This window comes from Leptodactylus fuscus, chromosome 11 (genome assembly GCF_031893055.1).
Source record: "Leptodactylus fuscus isolate aLepFus1 chromosome 11, aLepFus1.hap2, whole genome shotgun sequence".
Lineage (NCBI taxonomy): Eukaryota > Metazoa > Chordata > Amphibia > Anura > Leptodactylidae > Leptodactylus > Leptodactylus fuscus.
In genome coordinates, this window is record NC_134275.1 from 84,001,025 (window position 1) to 84,021,546 (window position 20,522).

The window sequence follows — 20,522 nt, forward strand, 5'->3', positions numbered from 1 at the left end:
AGTATAGTACATATAGTATAGATAGAGGGCAGTACAGTATAGGTAGAGGGCAGTATAGTACATATAGTATAGATAGAGGGCAGTACAGTATAGGTAGAGGGCAGTATAGTACATATAGTATAGATGGAGGGCAGTACAGTACATATAGTATAGATGGAGGGTAATACAGTATAGGTAGAGGGCAGTATAGTATATATAGTATAGATAGAGGGCAGTACAGTACATATAGTATAAATAGAGGGTAATACAATATAGGTAGAGGGCAGTATAGTACATATAGTATAGATAGAGGGCAGTACAGTATAGTTAGAGGGCAGTATAGTACATATAGTATAGATGGAGGGCAGTACAGTATAGATAGAGAGCAGTATAGTACATATAGTATAGATGGAGGGCAGTACAGTATAGATAGAGAGCAGTATAGTACATATAGTATAGATAGAGGGCAGTACAGTATAGGTAGAGGGCAGTATAGTACATATAGTATAGATGGAGGGCAGTACAGTATAGATAGAGAGCAGTATAGTACATATAGTATAGATAGAGGGCAGTACAGTATAGGTAGAGGGCAGTATAGTACATATAGTATAGATGGAGGGCAGTACAGTACATATAGTATAGATGGAGGGTAATACAGTATAGGTAGAGGGCAGTATAGTATATATAGTATAGATAGAGGGCAGTACAGTACATATAGTATAGATAGAGGGTAATACAATATAGGTAGAGGGCAGTATAGTACATATAGTATAGATGGAGGGCAGTACAGTATAGTTAGAGGGCAGTATAGTACATATAGTATAGATAGAGGGCAGTACAGTACATATAGTATAGATAGAGGGTAATACAATATAGGTAGAGGGCAGTATAGTACATATAGTATAGATGGAGGGCAGTACAGTATAGTTAGAGGGCAGTATAGTACATATAGTATAGATGGAGGGCAGTACAGTATAGATAGAGAGCAGTATAGTACATATAGTATAGATAGAGGGCAGTACAGTATAGGTAGAGGGCAGTATAGTACATATAGTATAGATGGAGGGCAGTACAGTACATATAGTATAGATGGAGGGTAATACAGTATAGGTAGAGGGCAGTATAGTATATATAGTATAGATAGAGGGCAGTACAGTACATATAGTATAGATAGAGGGTAATACAATATAGGTAGAGGGCAGTATAGTACATATAGTATAGATGGAGGGCCGTACAGTACATATAGTATAGATAGAGGGTAATACAATATAGGTAGAGGGCAGTATAGTACATATAGTATAGATGGAGGGCAGTACAGTATAGTTAGAGGGCAGTATAGTACATATAGTATACATGGAGGGCAGTACAGTACATATAGTATAGATGGAGGGGAATACAGTATAGGTAGAGGGCAGTATAGTACATATAGTATAGATAGAGGGCAGTACAGTATAGTTAGAGGGCAGTATAGTACATATAGTATAGATAGAGGGCAGTACAGTATAGGTAGAGGACAGTATAGTACATATAGTATAGATGGAGGGCAGTACAGTATAGGTAGAGGGCAGTATAGTACATATAGTATAGATGGAGGGCAGTACAGTACATATAGTATAGATGGAGGGTAATACAGTATAGGTAGAGGGCAGTATAGTATATATAGTATAGATAGAGGGCAGTACAGTACATATAGTATAGATAGAGGGTAATACAATATAGGTAGAGGGCAGTATAGTACATATAGTATAGATGGAGGGCAGTACAGTATAGGTAGAGGGCAGTATAGTACATATAGTATACATGGAGGGCAGTACAGTACATATAGTATAGATAGAGGGTAATACAATATAGGTAGAGGGCAGTACAGTACATATAGTATAGATAAAGAGCAGGATAGTATATATAGTATAGATGGGGCAGTATAGGTAAAGATACTTATAGTACATATAGTATAGCTGGGAGGCAGTACAGTATAGATAAAGAGAAGTGTAGCATATATAGTATAGATGGAGGGCAGTACAGTACATATAGTATTGAAGAAGAGGTGGCTCAATTACTGTGGAGCATATAGAATACTATATACTATATATATATATATATATATATATATATATATATATATATATATATATATATATATATACTCCTCCTCTTGGAGGCTCGGTTGGGCAGCCAATAATTTCAGGATTTTCCTCCCATGTGACTTGTCGTCTTGTCTGTAAATACGTTGCGGGTCAGAAGAAACCCTCCATCTAATCTCCAGATATCCCCGAGCCCAAGCCAATATCTGACTGATTCCCATCCCCATAGCGGTGACATAAACTGAGCGGATGGGAAATTAATATGCAGTGAAATAAATGCAGCCCAATTCCCTCTCATTATGGAGTAATGTCAGCCCCGGCCTGGTTACTTTTGCGGCGGAGTTCCTCCATTACCATGCATATGAGATCTGTCTTTGGATAATGAGCTTGTTTAATGGGAACAAGAACTTTATATGAGAACAGAGCCATAAACGCAGTCACAAACAAACTCACATAAACATTGGATGAAAGTCGTTCGTCACAAATGGCCGCTCCATTGTCTCATCCCACTGCAGATGAATCGGGTTTCCGTAGCCAAGTCCCCCCGGTGTCTTCTTCCCCTGGTTGTATTTTGGGTAGAACGCCATTACCCGTTTTCTGTAGACTTGCCCAGTTATTCGGTGTGTCCTATAGTGAGACCCTATACTGGGGGCTGAATGATGTTGCGGTTTGCTTTTGGCCTTGCCGAATGTTGTTCCTATCGCCTCGTACAATCTCCAATAATTCGTGGTTACTGTATTGAGGCGCTGGGATGTTTTCTATACCAACTGTGCCCTTAAGATTACAATTGAGCAGATTTCGGCTTCGGTTCTGGAGTTGGGTGGTTTTGGCATCACAACTGCGCTACTACGCCAACTTGTGCGGACATGACAATGCCAGCCCTGATTATTGCTATAATGGGAGCACATTCAGTAATATTTCCAAAATAATCTGTAACTTTACAATGAAATCCTTTATTATACTTCGCCCCAGTAATTGCACTCGTCTATAGCATGCAGCATAGCCTGGTATTAAAGAATCATGAGAATTATGGATGCCTTGTGCGCATGTTTTAGGACTTATATGGGTTGCCCGTCATCTAATGCAGACTAGATTTCCTATCATGCCTCTGGTAGCGCAGCACTTCTGCTACATGTGTTACATAGTAAACCTGTCTCTCCTGCCTCCTGCTTGGGATAGGTTTCTCCCTGTCTTCTCATACAAGCAGAAGTCATGTGAATCTGCATCTCCTAGAAATACACTGAAGATTCTGCACACAGCACTCACAGACATGATCTGTAAAGATAAAACCAAGCTAGTTAGTTAGTATTACATGTCCAAAAACCTGTTTTAACTTAGTCCATAGAATTAAGAGAACCGATGAGCGACGGCACCCATTACATTATCCCTGCAGCTCTCAGAGCATGATGGGAGTTTTAGTTTTGCAACAGCTGTAAAGCAACAAGTGGATATCATTGCATTAAACCCTGACCCTCTGTTTTACTACACAAAGCAGAAATCTGTACAACAATAGTAAAGGAGCGAGACGATAGAAGTGAATGTAAGGGAACAATAGATCCTGGCAATTACATCTCCATTGCCTAATCTCCCGTCACACACATCACACTGACCCAGTTGCCATCTTTTCTAATTATATTATTTGTCTCCTTCATCTAGTTGACATTATATGCTGAGACATGACAGAAAAGATTTGCCTGTGCCATGGGGTCTTGCCCTGCGCCCGTGACGCCGGTATAATAACAGTCCCGGAGACGCCGGCTCGCGTGACACTGATCACAGTCTATCACAGTGGAAATGTTAAAGAGCATTTCCCTTCTGTGACAATATTTCCAGGGATTATAAAACAATGACTTGCCCTCCGGTTGTCTTTTACTATTTCATCAGTATATTTAGTAACTTAGTCTTCTATACGGATAATAGACGTCAGGTTATAATGAGCTGTCATACAACGTTGGTCAAACTGCATTCGCATGGATGGGCCTGGCAGGTCACATGTATGGGTGCAACACCGTGCCTGGACAACACTAAAGGGGCCTCGATGCTTCGGAGAACATGGCCGCCCCTTTAGTTCATCTTGGGCAGGGGTAGGGAACCTTCGTCTCTCCATATGCTGGGAAACTACAACTCCCAGCATGCTCCATTCACTTCCATGGGAGTTCCAATTTGCAAGTATGCATGCTGGGAGTTGTAGTTTTGCAACAGCTGGAGTGTCGGAGGTTGCCTAACCCTGGTCTTGGGTCTTGGTTGTATTTCCTCAACAGCCACAATTGCTGTGTTTCCGCGCCCTACAGGGAGTCTGTCAGCAGTCAATGCCCCTCCGCTGTGTCCAAAAGTTCTCCAAAGCTAGCCCCTTCCTGTGCGGTGCCCCCCGGCTCCTCCGCTCTGCAATGAGTGTCAGCTCCAGGGTCGCTCAGGACATTGGGATCACGACGCCAGGGACATTACAACATGGATTGTACCAAAGTTCCCGTTTATTTCCTGCAGATTCTTCTCATCCAGTAATTGGCCGCATGTACAAACATAAGGAATAAATCGTGAGATAATGAACATAGATGGAGCTAATAAGCAGATAGGAAGCCGAGCCGCAATCTCCCGAAAAATGGAGCAGATTTAACAATGCAGATCTATTGAAGAGAATGAGTGGGATCAAAGGTAGTGATTGTCCCTACAAAAGAGGAGCACTCGCATTGTATTCATTGTGCCGGTTAATGGTCTTGTGCACATTATGTTTGATGTAAGTGGGTGATTGTGAGGACGTATAATGGGGCGCTGTAGTCTGCTCATCAGTTATGGAGACCCTTCCAAAAAGCATAGCCTCGTGCAGGAGAAAACTGACTGTGGTCTAGTATCAGGATCCTCTGCAATGTGTGTATATAGATATATAGCATGCACATACATACGGTGGTCACGCTATAGAGCCGGAGGAGCCGAGCAAAATTATAGACACCCTTGTGGGAGAAGACTCAGCAAAGCTAGGAAATGTGTATTGCAAGGTATTGCACATGGCCAAGGCTCCACCAATAGTCCACTACAATGAACATAGATCCAATCTGTATCATTGGAACAGAATGTATCAGCAGCCCCTATAGAGGTAAGAACATCAGGGAACATCATCCAATTGCATCCCACTGCAAAATCAGTCATGTGCATGGGGCCTTAAACGTCTGTTCATTGTGGACTTAAGTCCTGTGCTCACGGGCGTAACTATCAGGGTTCAGAGGTCACATCAGGGGTCTCACAGATCCTGCTCGCCACAACTAGGGATGGTGAAACGTCTTTCCCATCTGGTGCATAGTAAATGTATTCCCCTTGCCCTCTGCTGCACTGTAGTGAAAAGATTTATGATGCACGGCCTTCCACTGTCAGAAAGAAGAATTAACCATTTCCTTGCAAAAGATAACAGTCAGCAGCACATAGTCAAGGGGACATTGTGTGGAGGAGACATCAAATGGGGCAGGAATACTGTGGAGGGGGAAGGGGGACTCCGCAGTGGATGGGAAGGAAGCTTATGTGTGCAGACATGCTGTGAACTAGATCATGGCAGTGTGGGTGCAACTAGACAAGAAAAGGGAAATGTGAATCCTGGTAAAATGTTAACATGGGACAATTGGGAAGTGAAATTGCCATACGTGTGCACACACTGATGACTGTCAATAACTGAATAGGACCGCCCACTGGACTCCTAAGCCCATATAGATGAATAAATATCGACTAGTTACTAATCACTATAGAGATATTGTATATGTTGCTTGTTATAGCAGTGACACATATAGATGGGGTGTTTGTTTGGGCTACACAAGAAGGGCAGATAAAGGAGGGCTGGTGGGGAATTTGCCCGGCTGCAAAGAACTGGAAGAGTCACCAAGAAGCCAGTCCACCTTGGTCAAGGTATTGAGACATTGCAATGGGGCAATAAACTGATCCTTGACCTAGGCGAAGGAAATCCCAACTAAGGCTCCGATCACATCTGCACTGGGGCTCTGTCACTCATTTCGACGGGGAGACTGGCATCGCCCGCTTGTTCTCCAACATTCAGATGTTTGGAAACATCCTTGCCCCCAATCTCTCGTCGAGCCTTTCCATTTCCTTAGGACAAGCTACGACAGGCCATCGTCTGGAGATCTCGGCGTCTGCTTCGCGGCTCAGCTGCCAATTGCAATATTTGTAATTATAGAAAATGTCTCCGGCTGAAAATATCTGTAAACAGGTTCTTATGCACTTCGCTTCCAAGGTAAATAACATTCACATAAAGAAACAAGTCAAGACAAAACTGTTTTGTCTGTGCAAACAGCGGGAAACGCCGCTGACGTATGTTCGAGAGCAAAAAGAAAATGCAGATTGCTGACATTTTGTGCCGAAATTGGCCATTTTATGAGCCATTGTGAATTTGCAGTGACAAATGCGGGAACGCTGGGGGATGCGCGGAGATGGGCTCCCGGCATATGTCCCATGATCATGGAGTTTGTATCATATCCATAGATTAAGTACCGCATGGATATCCCAAGCACACAAAGCCATCTGCTGTATTGCTCGTGTCTATCAGTTCCCACAACATCTGTCCTCGCTTCATCCTACTCGCTGCTCTTTTTTAAGATAAATTCTTTTGTTCCCGGGAAGGCGGCGCAGAACCTAAATGTATTTCCTATAATAGATAAATCCTCAGATCTTATACATGAGATATAATGTCTGCTATATCGAGATCAAAATGTCCCCGGAGCTTCTACTAAAGTAGTTGCAGTGACGGTACGATGAGGAATTACGTCGCCCATATGTCCTGGTCATGTCCTTTTTTCATAAGATGATCTTTCATTGCTTTGCCTACAGAGAGAAAGCTGTCATATCCAATATATTGTCTGCAAACTATGATGTCATCTCAAGACTGACACTGGCGGTGAGAAAGTTGTGGAAGAAGCAGCGATCTTATATCTTCAGATGAAGGCAGGTGGCAGGAACCTTCTCCCTCGGGCTTACGTCATGTCTTACCGATCTTCACAATAACCTAAAGGGTTCTCCACCATGTCCTCTTACATTGAGGACTGATGCAAGGAACCTTCTGTTGCCCTTGGATATTAGAGGCGTATAGCATTGCTTACCGATTTCCAAAATCTAAAAATCACCTTGTCTGTTTATATGGTGGACTTGCAGTAAGAACCTTCCATCTTCCTTGGGCTTCAGAGACTTATTTCTTGCTGACCTCTCATATTGAGAACTGGTAGAAGAAACCTTCTGTCTTCCTTGGACTTCAGAGACTTCTATAAATTCATATTGATCTCCACAATAAGAAATCCTTAGATGTCTTCACCTTGACCATTCATATTGAGGACTGGTACAATGAACCTTCTGTCCTCCTTGGGCTTCAGACTTATATCATTCTTACTGACTTCCACACTTAGACTTAGGATGTCTTCACCTTGACCACTCATATTGAGGATTAGTAGAACAAACTTTCTGTCCTCCTTGGGCTTCAGAGACTTGGGTTTCATTTCTTTCTGACCTCCACAATGAGAAGTCCATGAGACATCTCCACCTTGACCACTAATATTGAGGACTTTTACGATAAACCTTCTGTCTTTCTTGGCTTTAGAGACTTATATAATTTGTTACTCGTGTCCTCAATCTGAAACATATGAGAGTTCTTCACCTTAACTACTTTTACTGAGGACTAGCACAAGGAACCTTCTGTCTTCCTTGGACTTTAGAGGTTTATATCATTTGTTACTGATCTGCACAATAAGAAATCGTTGAGAGCTCTTCACGCTGACCACTCATGTTGAGGACTTCTAGAGAGAACGTTCTCCGACCTTTGGACTTCAGAGACTTACTGTATGGAAGTATGTATGAGATCTCTTCACCTTGACCTTCAGGCCAGGTAGGACGAACCTTGTGTCTTTCTCGGACTTTAGAGACTTTTCTTGCTGGCTTTCACAATCTAAAGAACACAAGGTCTCTTCACCTTCCCACTTACATTGAGGACTGGTAGAATGAACCTTCTCGGTTGCTTTAGTTTCTAACTTATATAATTCTTACTGATGTGACAATAAGAACTACTTGAAGTCTCTTCACTTTGACCAGCTGGGGTGTGTTGTATATTTGGAGAGACCACTGATTCAGCATTGGGAGTCTTATAAGTCTTGTCTGCTCCTACTATGAGGTCCCTCACTTACTGTACTTGCCTCCATTTTCTTCCAGTTTACAGTGACAAAGCCATCTATACTGACAATGACTCCTTGACCTTGCTGGGTTTAGTCTGAGCAGAAGCAATAGGTGAAGGGTCTTCCGTGTTCCAAGATCAAGATCAGAGCTTATATTAGAGCAAAGTTCCTTTGCATGGACATCAATGCAAAGTCATATAAGTCCAAGACACTTGAGCTCCCACCAGTCCACTCTACACTTGAAATTTCATGATTGTTTTCAAAATCTGATTTTCGATCATTTTCCAGCCGATTCCAATCGCGATCATGAAATTTGCTCGATTGCCGATCAGAATCCCATCTTTTCCGATCCCGATCGCTCAACCCTACTCTACACCCATTGGCAGATGACTCAATCTTGATTAATAGCTTCTCCAAAATCTTAACTTTTCTCTGTTTCCATAAAGGCTCTTACCATGTCTGACCCACAAGACATGGTAAGAGCCTTTACAATACCTTAAGATCAGAGATTTCCCAAGAGGGACTTACATGGTTCTCCTTTGCCCCAAGTTAGGATACCAGCATATCCATGTACTTCAATCTCTCCTCGAGGATCCCGTCCTGCCTATTTATCCTGATCATGATGATTTATATTCTGCAATTTATGTAGTCATTAAATCTAGCAGTTCGATATCATGTCCATGTTTCCTCATCTCCTCTGTGATAAATCTGTCCTCACCATCTCTGATATCCATTACTGTCAGCTCGGTGATGTATTGCTCCTCAGACATCTGGTGTGTTCATGGACGATCAATGAGTCGGAGTATACCATGAGTTACCACTATGTAGAACCTGTAGAAAGCCTACATATACATGTGAAGGACCTTTGTGTACATGTCATGTCTACTCAGGCACAAGAATGGTCTGGGTACAGGACAAGGTCAGGGCTGGCAGAGTATGTGCAGAGTTGGCGGTCCAGGCAATAGGTCAGGTCAGGCAGTGCAGGCTCACGGGTCAGGGACAAGCCGGGATCGGACAGGATAATCAGCAGAAGTAGTGCAGGCGACAGGTAATAGATCCTGGTCACAAATGGGTAAAACAGAACAATGATCAGGCACAAATTCTTAATAAATAGTAGACTAGGAACTTATATGGCTCAGTTGTCCTCCTGTGTGTGGATTGGATAGGGAAGAATTAAATGCATGCGCTGGCCCATTAACAGGTACAAGGGATGTGCACATGAGCAGGAAAAGCAATAGACACAGATGACGTTGTAGAATAGGCAGCTCAGGGGCTCAGTGGTTAGTACTAGAGTATTGCAGAACTGGAGTCCTGGGTTTGAATCCTGCCAAGGACAACATCTGAAAGTAGTTTGTATGTTCTTCCCGTGTTTATGTGGGTTTCCGTAAACTCTGAGTACAGGCTCCCTTAGATAGATGAGGAGGGAGCGGCAGGGAACATGGAGGATACAAGAACCTAAAATAATCCAAATACTGCCACAGAAAAGAGGCAGAATCTGAGGATCCCTGACACTGATTAGATACATTGTAGTCAGCAGATGACCGGTCGCTCAGTATATACCCTGTAGTCAGGTCTGGTCACTCAGTATATACTCTGTAGTCAGGTCTGGTCACTCAGTATATACTCTGTAGTCAGCAGTGACCACTCATTCAGTATATACCCTGTAGTCAGGTCTAGTCGCTCAGTATATACTCTGTAGTCAGCAGTGACCACTCATTCAGTATATACCCTGTAGTTAGGTCTAGTCGCTCAGTATATACTCTGTAGTCAGCAGTGACCACTCATTCAGTATATACCCTGTAGTCAGGTCTGGTCACTCAGTATATACCCTGTAGTCAGGTCTGGTCACTCAGTATATACTCTGTAGTCAGCAGTGACCACTCATTCAGTATATACCCTGTAGTCAGGTCTGGTCACTCAGTATATACTCTGTAGTCAGCAGTGACCACTCATTCAGTATATACCCTGTAGTTAGGTCTAGTCGCTCAGTATATACTCTGTAGTCAGCAGTGACCACTCATTCAGTATATACCCTGTAGTTAGGTCTAGTCGCTCAGTATATACTCTGTAGTCAGCAGTGACCACTCATTCAGTATATACCCTGTAGTCAGGTCTGGTCACTCTGTATATACCCTGTAGTCAGGTCTGGTCACTCAGTATATACTCTGTAGTCAGCAGTGACCACTCATTCAGTATATACCCTGTAGTCAGGTCTGGTCACTCAGTATATACCCTGTAGTCAGGTCTGGTCACTCAGTATATACTCTGTAGTCAGCAGTGACCACTCATTCAGTATATACCCTGTAGTCAGGTCTGGTCACTCAGTATATACCCTGTAGTCAGGTCTGGTCACTCAGTATATACTCTGTAGTCAGCAGTGACCACTCATTCAGTATATACCCTGTAGTCAGGTCTAGTCGCTCAGTATATACTCTGTAGTCAGCAGTGACCACTCATTCAGTATATACCCTGTAGTCAGGTCTGGTCACTCTGTATACACCTTGTATTGAGGCCGCCATTGGTGACGGCTCATAAAGCTTGTAATCGCGGCTACAATATGGGCTGTAACGTGTAATAAGCTTTGATGATTTGGTCATTAATTTTTATGATTATTTATGTGATCTATTCCCCAGACATTTCCGTCGTACTACAAAGCACCCATTGTAGAGCGAGACAGTCCCTGAAGGGTTAAAGTCGCGGCCCCCGGGGCCGATATTTCGGGTTCTCCGTATCCGGGTGACTTGTGGCGTGCTGAGGGTCTATGTGTTGTTGTTGGGATTTCCTCTAATCTCTCATGTGATGTCTCCGCGTGCTCGGCTCTCAGGAGTCGGCGGCGTGTGGCGAGTTTGCGGTTGACACTTTGATGGTGGATGTGTCTGATGATGAAAGCGAGATGCTTCAATAGAGTATTCGCTGGGGGAGGGGGTCACTTGAAAAGTAGAATTTAGAGGGTCCTTTGCCTTCATTTAACTTTAATAAGAGAATAACTGGGGACGTTAACTCTTGGATGACAGGCAGGACTAGCGAGGGATGTGCCATTATTTTCCGTAAACGCTTGGAGTCTTCGTTCTTGGGAATAGGTGAAGCAGAGCTGAATTTGTCGCGGCGTGCTGTGAGATCATCATGTATTACCTGTAACAAACCACTGTACATGTATGGGACACACATAGGAGGGTCGGAGCTTTAGGCCTGGTTCACGCGCAGGACCCAACATGCAAGACCTGCCATGGAATCTTCCAGAAAGATTTCTTGCTCTCATTCACTCTTATGGGCTGAAGATGGGCAGGGGGCACTGAGAAGCCGACAGACCATGTGAACGATGATATCACTGGCCTGTAAATCGGAAGCAACGCTCGCCAGAGCTCCACGACCGCGTCAAACAACCCTGACAATCTGATATTGATGGCCTACGCTGAGGTTAGAAAAAGCTGTGGAAAATCCCTTTAAGGCCAAGGCCCCCCATAGCGAATCGCCGCCAAGAGCCGCTGCAGAACAGACTGCGTTTTCTTCTGCCCCTATTATACCTATATGGAAGATGCCGGCACTTCTGTAGGTGTAGGTGACATGTCGCGATGTACAATAATACAAGTGTTTTTTGTAATCCGGCTTTTTTGTGGTGCATTTTGATCCGCAATGTAAGGATTGGATCAGCCAGAACCCCATTCACTTTCCAGGTAATGTAAAATGCAGCGTTTTCGCAACGTATGTCCTGGTCTAACACCAGTATCTGCAGCTCCAGTCTTAGCGAATCCCCTCCCCCTACAGAACATTACATTTACTCGGTATATGCAGAAAATTGACCTTCAGTAGTCACATGACAATGTGCGCCTCTATAATGGCCTCTATGTAGGGTAAGTAATCACTCTACAGTATATAGGCAGGACATGGTACAAGGAGACCCTTCCCTCTGTCTTTACAATGACTTGGCGCAGTCTTCTGTGAATGAGCCTAGAGGGGATCATCTACGTCTCCAGAAATCGTAACGTGTCCTATTTTACCGTATACTGGGAATTGTGGTCTATTAGAGATGACAGTTCTAGTGTCCCCATAGACGGGTGATAACCTGGTCTTCTCCTCTAAGTATACAGTGTATATATAACACCTCCCTGGGTCACGTAGACACGGACGGACTGGGCCACCAGAGAACACCAGACGGCCCTCCAGCCTCGGGCTCTGACACTGTAATGGATCATTGTGTGTTCTTGTTTCATCTAAAGGTCTGTACAGACGTCATCTGCTCACAGCTGAGGGTTTGTCACAGTTGTATCCAGTGTAAATATTACTTTATCAGTATAAATCTCCTCCCCCTCCTGACGCTTTGCTACAATGTATAAATCTTGTTACAATAAAATGTATAAATATGGAGCAGATTCCAGGAATTGACTAAATGAGATACAATTGTAGCAAACGGTCAGCTGTGAGAAGTCGGCCGGGGCTACAGCTGCAGATTAATGTATTGATTGGCTTCAATCTAATGCGCTGCAGCTGCCATTAAATAGTTAAAACCAATTAGCCAGGTGACAACAGGTCACAGAGTAGCCCTGGCATTAACCCCGCGTTCTGCAGATCGTATCATAAGGCAATATTGTCATCGAATGTATCCATGAGACCTGCACACATCACACAGCTGAGATTGCTACAGTGTATCCAATCTACAAGTTCTTACCTGCCCTGATACATTGTAACAAACCCTCAGGCCTGGGACAGATACATGGAGAGCTCACTGATATACTGTAACAAACTGGAGAAGAACATGGGGGATTTATTAAAGTGTTCTTGACGGTTTTCGGACCTACAAGCTGCGCTTTTTATGGTGTGTGATTGTTTGTGCCAAAAATTTCCATTAAAAAAAGTTTCCGTTGCAGGCCGGGGGTCATGGCTGGTGTTGTATCTGATGGCGGGCGTATATTTCAGTTCTGCCGCCGGTGCTCACAATGTTAGGATTTATTTCTCACTATTAATAATCCATTTTTATTTTTTGTATATTTTATGTCCTGTAGTCTGCACTGTTTTCTATGTGACTCCCCGAGTCTATTGTCAGTAATAATGGCTCAGTGGTGTTATCTATAGAAGTGTTATCTTCCATTGCAATCCTGTCTGTGATGACCCCTAATGAATTGTCCATCTTGATCTATTATTAGGCTTAGTGGCCAGAGTGAAAATTGCATGAGTTAGATGTTCCATTCAGGGGTGGAGAGCAGAGGTCTTGGAAATGGTAAAGAACTGGGACACGGAGGATATTAGAAAGTTGAAAAACTTTTGGTTCCACAATGTTTCAGCTTCATTTACATAGAAATCTGAAGACTCCTTTCAAGACTTGACTTCAAAGGAACATAACAAATGGGATCCTCTGAGGTTAGAGCGATGATACGAGGAGGCCGCGCTCTCCGGTATATTGGGAAGAGTCAAACCTGTGTGATGGCAACCAAGGAGAAAGTGATCCATACATACATATAAAGCAAGGCTGCCGCTTCACCTTCGACACGTTCTGAGGCCGGAGCGGGATTTATATAAATGATGTCGGTCAGATATGGATTTAACCCTGTCACTCCCTTCTCCTCCTGCAGTACAATAGATCCCTCTACCTTCTAGGTCACCCCCGCCTGGTCCTAGACTAAAAACTTACAGCCTGTGGGTAATAGTACCCTGAAGAAAGTAGGGAGGTCTTGCTTCCTCTGAACCTTTGCTGTCTGATGTAGAGAGCAGTGACTTGTGAGGGACCTCTTATTTCTAGCATGGGTTATTGTGCCATCAGGAGGTCTCTGTCTGCTGCCTGCAGATACTACTGAGGATGACTCTGTGACCGCACCTATCTCTGCTGCTGGGAAAATGCCCAACTGCCCTTGTACTCAGATAATGTGCCGACCCCCCTCCCCCTGTGCATACTGCCCTAAATGTCCCATCTTTTAACATTCAGGTCACTCTGCACCTATTCCTGATGCCGCTATAGAAAGACATTCCAGGAATTTTGGTGACATCATTAGACATGGGTACAGGTGCTAGACATGGGTACGGGTACTAGACTTGGTTAGGGGTACTAGACATGGATACAGGTACAAGACATGGGTATGGGTACTAGACATGGGTGCAGGTGATAGACATGGGTACGGGTACTAGACATGGGTGCAGGTACTAGACATGGGTATGGGTACTAGACTTGGTTAGGGGTACTAGACATAGGTACAGGTACTAGACATGGGTACAGGTACTAGACATGGGTGCAGGTACTAGACATGTGTATGGGTACTAGACATGGGTGCAGGTGATAGACATGGGTGCAGGTACTAGACATGGGTACAGGTACTAGACATGGGTGCAGGTACTAGACATGGGTATAGGTACTAGACATGGGTACAGGTACTAGACATGGGTACAGGTACTAGACATGGGTACAGGTACTAGACATAGGTACAGGTACTAGACATGGGTACAGGTACTAGACATGGGTGCAGGTACTAGACATGGGTGCAGGTACTAGACATGGGTACAGGTACTAGACATGGGTACAGGTACTAGACATGGGTACAGGTACTAGACATGGGTACAGGTACTAGACATGGGTACAGGTACTAGACATGGGTACAGGTACTAGACATGGGTGCAGGTACTAGACATGGGTGCAGGTACTAGACATAGGTACAGGTACTAGACATGGGTGCAGGTACTAGACATGGGTGCAGGTACTAGACATGGGTGCAGGTACTAGACATGGGTACAGGTACTAGACATGGGTGCAGGTACTAGACATGGGTGCAGGTACTAGACATAGGTACAGGTACTAGACATGGGTACAGGTACTAGACATGGGTGCAGGTACTAGACATAGGTACAGGTACTAGACATGGGTGCAGGTACTAGACATGGGTATGGGTACTAGACTTGGTTAGGGGTACTAGACATAGGTGCAGGTGCTAGACATGGGTGCGAGACATGGGGGACAGCATTAGCAATAACAGATTTTGAACCCTCTTTGATTACTACCTGGCATAGCTAAAAGAAAATGCTAGAGTGTCACAAGTAAAATCACCTGGGGCCAGAAACCCCTTAAAGTTCTGATAGGTATACTCCACCTATTTTAGACAGTTGACCCCGCTCTGGTCACCTCCTTTGCTTTATCCCCAGTGGTCTCCATTCATTTTTCTACTCTCCCCATCCAAACCAATAGTCACTCATATATTCTCATAAATTAATTCATAGCTATTGCTCCTGACTCCTCCATACACATGCACACCTGGTTTGGCCAAGCATGCATGTGTTCTCCATGGGAAGGTGTTGGACTCTCTGCCGGCAGCTAATTTCCATAAAAACAATAATGTACGGGATATTGCAATGCACCTTGACTGATCCTTCCTTCCCCATTGGGGAGGAGTCGGACACCCCCATACACATAAGATAGTCGGCTGCTCGATTGAAATGGGTGGAATTGACAAATATTGTCCTTATGTGTATGGGGAGCCGCATAACCCCTATTCTGCTTGTTACACCAATGTGTCAGCCCCTCCAGCGCCATATTGAGGCCTCCAATACTACTGCAATAATAGAACCATCCCCCGCTCCTGGATTAACCCTTGCAGCTCCTCGGCAGCTCCTTCCACAGCTTGCACATGACTTCTTGCCGCATCCTGCAGAATCACCTGTAACATTTCTCCTTGTCCTATATTCCGTCTCTGCGGGTTTCTAAGCACTGCGATCCATCCTGCCGCTGGTACAGTTATGATGCCGGATATGTGGGTGTTTGCCCAGGGGGATGATTATTAAGCATTATTGTGGGCTGGGGTATGCTGGGTAAAGCTCTTACTAACGTATCGTTCCTCATACTAATGCACAGAAATGTATATCGCCGCCCGAAGACTCATAGTGTACGGCTTGTTGTTTGCTGCTCCCCAAATATTTCCTGTTTTGTCTCCTGCGCCTTTGAAGAACGCCGTCCTCCTGCCGAGACTCCTTTTATTAGAGATGTTACATTCTCTGTTGTCAACTTTCCTTTATTCTCACCGAAATGCAATGTTACAGCCCTTCCATATATTTGTTCTGCTCCAATAAGCGAGCACTAGCCCTGCGAGGGGACATCTTACAATTTAAGGATGTGCACCTTGTATAAGACTGCAATGGCTTTTCATAACAGAACTTGTTAAAGGGTTTGGGGGGGTTGAATTGAAAGGTCAAGTGTAAGGAGACCCCATCAATCTCCCCAAACCAGGAGCCCCTAAGAGAGACCTTTTTAAAGGAAACTCTTTGTGTTATGGGGAATAGTTTGGACCCCCCCCCCCCTCCCCCTAGCCAAGCCCTGCACCGAGTGTAACACGTCGGGGGGAATTATTAGGATTGGCATTTCCTACACTAGTCTTACTCCATCCCCCCGTTGGTGCGAGATTCACCATTGTGCAAACCTTGCATCGCAATAGAAATTTAGAACGTGGCGCAGAAAGAGGAAAGTGGTGCAAAGAAGGGCCAAAGATGCGCCTGTTTTTTGGCATAGACAGTATAGAAAATAACACCCCCCCCCTATGTATGTTAAGAAATATGATGGTGCCCCAGTCCACACATGCTGAACCTCACATTGATCAGTCCTCGTGAACAGTCATGGTTCCTCCTCTGGACCAGACATCAACTTGCCTGTAGCATCAGGTTGGTGGTGACCTGATCAGACCAACCTTATCTTCAGGTCCGTGCCCAGTTCTGGTTCTTGTGCTTCTGATCCTGATCTTTACTCCTTACTGGCCCTGACCTTGGTCTTGTTCCTGGATCTCCATTTACCTTGCTCTTGGGATTTTACCTGGTTCTTGCTGTTCTACTCCTGACTACACTTTTATCTCATCAACTGGTCTGTAGCATCATGTTGGTGGAGTTCTGATCAGACCAACCGTATCTTCAGATCCAGGTTCATATCCTTGCCCAGCTCTTGTGCTACTGATCCTGATCTTGACTCCTGACTGACCCTGACCTTGTTCCTGGTTGTCCATTTACCTCTTTCTTAGGATTGTGGACCTGGTTCCTATTGTTCTACTCCTGACTACACTTCCTATTTCGTACATTCTGACCGCTCTCCTTCTGATGACCCTTGGCTCCGTTCCTGACTACCGTCCAGTTTCATCCAAGCTATGGTCAACAATGGGTGACTATTCTAAGGACTGTGACCTGGGATTCTGACCAGGAATGCCCATACCTCCGTGTGGAGGATGAAGGTGGAGACTTCTTAGACTCTTTAACCCAATGTAGCCAACACCTAAGTAGTTTATGGAATCCACCATCTCCGGTGAGAAATGTAGCAGATGCGACCAATGGATTGCAACAACTTTAGAGACTTGTAAGAGCATATAAGGGCTATAGCGGCCACAAGTAGATGTATAATGGCCTCCTGACTACACACGGCCTGACAGGGATCTTATACACTACTTAACGTCATCCATTACATTGAGAAGCTTTTAGTGGCTACGAGGCGGGCGGCCTGTGGGCGAGCGATGGCTGACTCTCACAATGCTTGTATATGTCATTCACCCGGTGGTTACTGAGACCATGATGAATAAGATGTTGGACTCTGTACACATGTGCCTGGCAGCCTAGACAGGAAGCCGGCTCTTGTGGTTGCCAGCCCCATATTGGTTGGTTCCAGGGCTGAGCTGCAGGTAACATTACCCAGAGATCGATAAAGCTGTGGGAGCCGAAACCGAGGACTGCGAGGTCTTAGATCAACACAACATCCCTGCCGTGTGAAAACCCCATAACTGTCTCTGGAACATGGGAGAGAAGGCGCAGCAGTGGGGACAAGCCGAATATATGGAGGAACATTTACCAGATCACTCTCTGGAGCCTGGTGCACTTACACTAAAAGCCATCATCCGAGAGCTCAGACCCATCCAGTCTGCACTGCGCTTTATCTAGACACAATGTATACAGCGTATAGAAGTGTCACATAGGTTACTATATGGACCTCGCTGTGCCCTGCCCCCGCCATACTGGATATAGTTCTAGAATTATTTCACAGCCGTCAAAACTCTAGAAAATGGAAACTGAGGATTTTTCCTACAATAATATTATATATACAGGGATTATTGGACTATCCTGATGTATGAGAAGTGGGGGAGTGGATAAATATATAATCTGCCCGGTGATCACAGACATTATATATCAGTCCGACACTACATATGGAGCTATAGGTGACACTGAATCATCATTGTAATCAGCTCACTTATAGTATATTGTATACATATCTGGCTCTATAGTATATTGTATATATATCCGGCTCTATGGTATATTGTATACATATCCGGCTCTATAGTATATTGTATACATATCTGGCTCTATAGTATATTGTATATATATCCGTCTCTATAGTATATTGTATACATATCCTGCTCTATAGTATATTGTATACATATCCGGCTCTATAGTATATTGTATACATATCTGGCTCTATAGTATATTGTATACATATCTGGCTCTATAGTATATTATATACATATCCGGCTCTATAGTATATTGTATACATATCTGGCTCTATAGTATATTGTATATATATCCGTCTCTATAGTATATTGTATACATATCCGGCTCTATAGTATATTGTATACATATCCGGCTCTATAGTATATTGTATACATATCTGACTCTATAGTATATAGTATACATATCCGGCTCTATAGTATATTGTATACATATCTGGCTCTATAGTATATTGTATACATATCTGGCTCTATAGTATATTGTATACATATCTGGCTCTATAGTATACTGTATGTATATCCGGCTCTATAGTATACAGTATACATATCTGTCTCTATAGTATATTGTTTATATATCTGGCTCTATAGTATACAGTATACATATCTGGCTCTATAGTATATTGTATATATATCCGGCTCTATAGTATATTGTATACATATCCGGCTCTATAGAATATTGTATACATATCTGTCTCTATAGTATATTGTATACATATCCGGCTCTATAGAATATTGTATACATATCTGTCTCTATAGTATATTGTATACATATCTGGCTCTATAGTATATTGTATATATATCCGTCTCTATAGAATACTGTATACATATCCGTCTCTATAGTATATTGCATATATATATCCGGCTCTATAGTATATTATACACATATCCAGCTCCATAGTATATTGTATACATATCTGGCTCTATAGTATATTGTATACATATCCGGCTCTATAGTATATTGTATACATATCTGGCTCTATAGTATATTGTATACATATCTGGCTCTATAGTATATTGTATATATATCTGGCTCTATAGTATATTGTATACATATCCGGCTCTATAGTATATTGTATACATATCCGGCTCTATAGTATATTGTATACATATCTGGCTCTATAGTATATAGTATACACATCCGGCTCTATAGTATATTGTATACATATCCGTCTCTATAGTATATTATATACATATCTGGCTCTATAGTATATTGTATATATATCTGGCTCTATAGTATATTGTATACATATCCGGCTCTATAGTATATGGTATACATATCTGGCTCTATAGTGTACTGTATACATATCCGGCTCTATAGTATATTGTATACATATCTGGCTCTATAGTATATTGTATATATATCCGGCTCTATAGTATATTGTATATATATCTGGCTCTATAGTATATTGTATACATATCCGGCTCTATAGTATATGGTATACATATCCGGCTCTATAGTATATTGTATATATATCTGGCTCTATAGTATATTGTATATATATCTGGCTCTATAGTATATTGTATACATATCTGGCTCTATAGTATATTGTATACATATCCGTCTCTATAGTATATTGTATATATATCTGTCTCTATAGTATATTATATATATATCTGGCTCTATAGTATATTGTATACATATCCGGCTCTATAGTATATTGTATACATATCTGGCTCTATAGTATATTGTATACATATCTGGCTCTATAGTATATTGTATACATATCTGGCTCTATAGTATATTGTATGCAAATCTGGCTCTATAGTATATGGTATACATATCCGGCTCTATAGTATATTGTATATATATCTGTCTCTATAGTATATTATATATATATATCTGGCTCTATAGTATATTGTATACATATCCGGCTCTATAGTATATTGTATACATATCTGGCTCTATAGTATATTGTATACATATCTGTCTCTATAGTATACTGTATGTATATCCGGCTCTATAGTATACAGTATACATATCTGTCTCTATAGTATATTGTATACATATCTGGCTCTATAGTATATTGTATATATATCCGTCTCTATAGTATATTGTATACATATCCGGCTCTATAGTATATTGTATA

The 20,522-nt window shown here is 42.8% G+C and overlaps 1 protein-coding gene and 1 long non-coding RNA gene across 2 annotated transcripts in view; both read left to right on the forward strand.

Moving 5' to 3' along the window:
• Positions 1-20,522, forward strand: part of LRFN1 (leucine rich repeat and fibronectin type III domain containing 1) — a 135,812-nt gene that overhangs the window by 12,555 nt on the left and 102,735 nt on the right. The window lies entirely within an intron of this gene.
• LOC142184426 (uncharacterized) lies at positions 10,318-10,563 on the forward strand. Its single transcript, XR_012711826.1, has 3 exons — positions 10,318-10,360; positions 10,424-10,460; positions 10,524-10,563. It is a non-coding gene; the product is annotated as an uncharacterized LOC142184426 (long non-coding RNA).